The sequence below is a fragment of the Myotis brandtii genome, unplaced genomic scaffold (assembly GCF_000412655.1).
Source record: "Myotis brandtii unplaced genomic scaffold, ASM41265v1 scaffold194, whole genome shotgun sequence".
NCBI lineage: Eukaryota > Metazoa > Chordata > Mammalia > Chiroptera > Vespertilionidae > Myotis > Myotis brandtii.
In genome coordinates, this window is record NW_005357232.1 from 1,451,488 (window position 1) to 1,456,794 (window position 5,307).

Consider the following 5,307-nt stretch of genomic DNA (forward strand, 5'->3'; position numbering starts at 1 on the left):
TCAATCCATGTCTATGGTCTTTAAGATAACTTGTTATGTAAAATTATTTATTTATCTAAGATGCACCTACACTGAATTTATCTGAAAAATAAAAAAGTCGATTTAAGAAAAAAAATTGTAAGTGGAAGATTATAAGAGAGGGTTTCGCGTGCCAGCAAAAGTTACTGGTGTGCCATGTTTGGCACGCGTGCCAGGGGTTGCCCACCCCTGTCCTAGGACCTCTTCTTTTCCCTGTACTTTTAGTCAAGTTTGTATGTACATGCAGTAGTTCCTTACCAGAGTGGTTTTAAAGATATCAATACCGCCATGGCTGGGTGGTTCAGTTGGTTGGAGTATTGTCCTCTACTCCAAAAAGTTGTGGGCTCAATTCCTGGTCAGGGCACATACCTAGGTTGCGGGTTTAATCCCCAGCCAGGGTGTACGCGTATAAGAGGCAATCAATTGATGTTTGTCTCTCACATTGATGTTTTTTTCTCTCTCTCCCCCCTTCCTCTCTCTCTAAAAATTAATAAAACATATCCTTGGGTGAGGATACAAAATAAAAGATAGCAATACTAATGAGAATGTATATTCTCCATTATATTTTACTTTATTGGGTCACAAAAAAGTTGTTTTTTGATTTCTAAACACAAAGAAAGGCATGTTGATAATTTTTGGCCCATTTAATTCAGAGTCCCTGATTTTTACAATGTGGAATGAGAAGATTAATATACGACCTTTAACCTTTGGCCAGCTGGGAAGCAGGGAAACTCCATCTCTATCCACCTCTGTATAAGGAATTATGTAATGTTTTTCCCTTAGCGCTGGGACCCCCACCTCTGCTCCTCTTTTCTTCTGCTGCTACCCAGCTCCAGGATCAGGTGATGCCCTGGGTTGTGAAGACCTGAAAAACCCTGATGACCTCCAGGTGCTCAGCAACTACCTAGTGGACACAAGCTGTATCAAGGGGTATTTGCCATTACAAACAGATGTGGCAATATTTGAAGCAGTTTCCAGACCACTACCTGCCAACTTGCATTATGCCCTCCGCTGGGATATTCACATCAAGTCTTACAAAAAGGACAAGGCCAGCCTGCCAGGAGTGAAGAAAGTTTGGGTAAGTATGGCTCTGCCAATGTGGAAGACACCACAGGAAGTGGAGCTACAGATAGTAAGGCGATGACATTGATTCCTTTGCATGTGATGAAGAGGAGGAAAGCAAAGCAGACAAGAGGCAAAGAGAAGAAAGCTTTGCACAGTATGAGTCAAAGAAAGCCAATAACGTGCACTTGTTGCCAAGTCTCCCATGATATTAGATGTAAAACCTTGGGATGATGAGAGGGATATGGCAAAATTAGAGAAGCGTGTCAGAAGCATTCAAGCAGACGGCTTGGTCCGGGGATCTTCCATACTAGTCCCATTGGGGTATACGATTAAAATACTTCAAATACATTGTGTAAAGATGACACATTTGAAACAGTTATGCTGAAGGACTATGTGCATTCCATGGATGTGGCTGCTTTCAACAAGATATAAAATCTATCAAGGACCATTGCCCTTAAATAAAAGCTTTGGAAGATAATAATAAAAAAAGGTTGATTTTCATGTATTTCATTATTGACAGAGTCTAACAAATATCAAGAACAGAAACATTTAATGACAATTTTATCCAACTTTTTAGAAAATAAGGCATGGCAGAAATGAGAAAAGGAAGGGAGGACTGGTCCAGTAAAGGGGGTGTTACCAAGAAGGTTCCTGCTGTGAGCACCTGGGACTCACTCCCATTGGTGAGCTCCAGAGCCAGTGCAGAATTTTTCTGTGTTGTTTCACTCCAGGCACAGTAATATTCATTCTCTCTCTCTCTCTCTCTCTCTCTCTCTCTCATCAGCTAGACATCAATCACAGAGTACTTCTGGTTTAATTATTTGTAGATTTAGAATCCTCAGGTGTAAGGATATAGGTGTTACAGCAAGGTGCAGTGCTCAGGTGCAGGGACAATGTATGCAGGAGGTAATGCATTATCTACTAAGGTCACCCACCACACTGGTCTTTTGACCTTGTTTTCTAAGACAGAAAGAATAAGTATTTTTAACTAAAGTTATTACTACTAAGTAAAAAACCCTGCAGAAAGCTTATCAATCTTTATTAAATTAGTAAACATTTGTAAGCTCTTCATATTCTATATTTAAAACCATAACTTAAATAGTCATATATGATATACATATAAATATGTCGATGATATATATTTTAACAGACTTGAATGTATTGTTGCTATTTTTACCTGACTAAAAGAGAGTATGCAAGGAGTGGAAGGATCAGCTCTGCCTTTGTCTTAGCTCCTCTTGTGCTTTCCCTATTAGTGTTATCTACAGTTTAGGGTTTCTTTGAAGAGATCTTTTTTTCAGTCACTTGTTTATTTTAGGAGGGTTTATTTACTTAAAAGTAGATAATATTCATATATATGTATATACTTAACTAGGCACCATAAAATGCACCTTGTTAAATAAAAACAAAATGAATGATAGAATGATGGTCAACTGTCTACCCCTCCATATTGTGGATATCCCATTTTTCCTTCAGGGTGCTTTGCTTGCTGTATATGACATGTGACAGTTTGACATTCAAACCTATTGAGGGTGCCAGTGTCACTCTAAATGAAGTATTAGTAAAGTTTAATATTTGCATAATTATTGTGGTAAAGATAAAACAAAATAGAAGTTCTCATATTTTCCCCCAGTGGATTATCTTGTGCATCTCCTGTGGTATGTGCATTCCAGTTTGGAGACCACTAGTCTACAAGTATGGCATACACATCCTCCACCATAGCCCTTGCCTGCTTCTTTAACCTAAGCTCCTGCCTTGTCATGCCTCATACTGGACATTTCAGTTATTGAGAACTTTTTGAAGTTCCCTGAATTTATCATGTTGAGTTGTTGAGTCATGTGTCAGAGATTTACTATTGCTTCTTCCCAGAATGCTCTTTTTTTTTTTTTTTGATTGCCTGGTAACACCTCCTCTATGAGACTTTTCCTGGCTCTTTCCCATTCCCAGGGAGCATTGAAAACATACATGCTCTCAACCTTAGCCCTCAGCTCTTTTGTTGAATGTATTTGCTAATATTCTTGGCTCCTCCTGTAGATCATGGTATCCCTGAAATCAAAGATGTTGTCTAATTTATCTTAGTATCACCAGCATATAGCCCCAAACAGGTGCATAATCATGCTTGTTGAATTAATGATGGAGATGGTAGTCCTACTGTACACAGTATTGGTCATCCAGCAAAGAAGGTTGTGTTTAGCTCTGGGTACCTTTTGAAGAAGGACTTAGGACTTGGAAAATTGATGTGTACTCAGAGGAAAATAATTCCAAACAATGGAGAGACCAAGATGGCGGCATAGGTAAACACCGCAGACTGCTGCCGCAAACAACCACTTCAAAAATACAACTAAAAGATGGAACGGACATCACCCAGAACCGCAGGAAGGCTGGCTGAGGAGAGACTCTTCAACTAGAAGGAAAAATAACAGCACACCGAGGCTCAGAGGAGGCGCAGTGTGGAAAATACTCAGGTGCGGAGGTGCGCGCGCAAAGCGGGCTGGTGGCTGAGAGCGCGGTTGTCGTTTTCGGTCAGGTAACCTGAACAATAAAGATTTAATTAAAAAAAAAATTCCAAACAATGTCATGAGAGCAATTCTAGCCTGGGCCCAATGTATAGAATAATAGGAAAGAGGGAGTTGGTTTTAACATAGGAAGAATTATCTAACAATTAGAGCTGCTTGAATACAGGATGAATGGCTTTGCGGTATGGTGTCTTGCCACTGGAGGTATTAAAATAAAGCCTGAATAAATAACCTCCTTGAGTTGCTTGAGCTGGCTGAGTAAGGGCTTAAAGCATCTGGAGTCATCAAGGTGAGTGGAAAAGAATTTAGAAAATCTTTGGATTATAAACAATCAGATTTGAAATCATGTGATATGTCTAGTGATTGGTCTCAACTTTAATATATATTATTGTTTTAAAAAGTGGTGAGCCTAATGCCTGGCCACTGTGGCTCAGTGGTTGAGCATTGACTATGAACCAGGAGCTCACAGTTCGATTCCCAGTTGGGGCACACGCCAGGGTTACGGGCTGGATTTCCAGTAGCGGGCGTGGAGGAGGCAGCCGATTGATGATTCTCTTTCAACATTGATATTCTTTCTCCTCTCTGAAATCAATAAAAACGTATTTTAAAAACGTGTTGAGCCTATTTGAAGTATACAGTTTCTCTGTAGTTCATAGTTCCTGGATCTAGGTGAGAAACAACTGTAATGCTACTTTGCCTTCTCACACGTCCGGCCAGGCAAGTCTCTGAGCGTGTACTGATGCTGTTATTTTTCTCTGTGAGTGTAACTACAGCCATCTAACTTGCTTCCTTTTTTCATCTCAGAAGTAGGCCACCTTCACCCTGCCCAACCATGGATTTAAATTTAGAGTCCTGAGAGTCTATAACAAAGTGATAGTGTCTTTTGAGATTTGGAACAGAAGCAGTTATCTTAATTTTCTATATATTTAGGGCTTTCTAAGACAGAATTTTAATGTATTGAATCAGTTAAACTTAATTCAGGAAATAAATAGTAAGACTCTATCATATATATAAATAACACTAATTATAACACCTTTTAAGGGCATGAATCTGATAACATGGGAACTGAGGCTCAGTGAGGTTAAAGAGATTTGGCTAAATGCTGTACAACTAATTACTTTCAGAGCTAGATCACAATCCGTCACATCTGATTCCACTTGCATAGTTTTCTGCATTTTACCACCCTGCCTCAAAAGTCCTGAAGGAATTTTACAATCTCATAAAGGAATAAGACATATATATATAAAACAATTAGAGAGTGACAAAAGTAAAATCAAGTGTAATACATGTGTTACAGCTAAGGAGTAGTTTGAAAGGTCAACAAGGTGAGAAGTCACAGGCTAGAGGATATGGACATTTTTTTTTAAGAGCAAATTTAAAAATAGCTGTGAAAGATAATTAGGCTTACAGAATTTTTCTTTGGGTCTCAAAGTGCATGGCAGCTTTGTCCACATTTACCAGTGCACTTCTTCTCTTTTGTTTCTTTTTAGTATTACTACTCTCTATCCCACTGGCCAGTAGGATGTAAGCATCTAATTGCAGCTAATTATTATACATTCCAGTGACTCCCACAAAAACAGGTTGCCCTGGTAACCAAACAAAAAGAGAGTAGAAAACAGAAGCAAAGTATTTACTTAATGTCTGATGGGCTCTCTGCACCATTTTCAATAGACCTGTTGCTGGCTTTCTTTTTGGTTTGGGTACCAGT

The 5,307-nt window shown here is 39.1% G+C and overlaps 2 pseudogenes; both read left to right on the forward strand.

Moving 5' to 3' along the window:
* Positions 1-1,551, forward strand: part of LOC102258107 — a 7,081-nt pseudogene extending 5,530 nt beyond the window's left edge.
* The window catches only part of LOC102257796, a 21,391-nt pseudogene extending 19,065 nt beyond the window's left edge, over positions 1-2,326 (forward strand).
* The last annotated feature ends 2,981 nt before the right edge of the window (positions 2,327-5,307 follow it).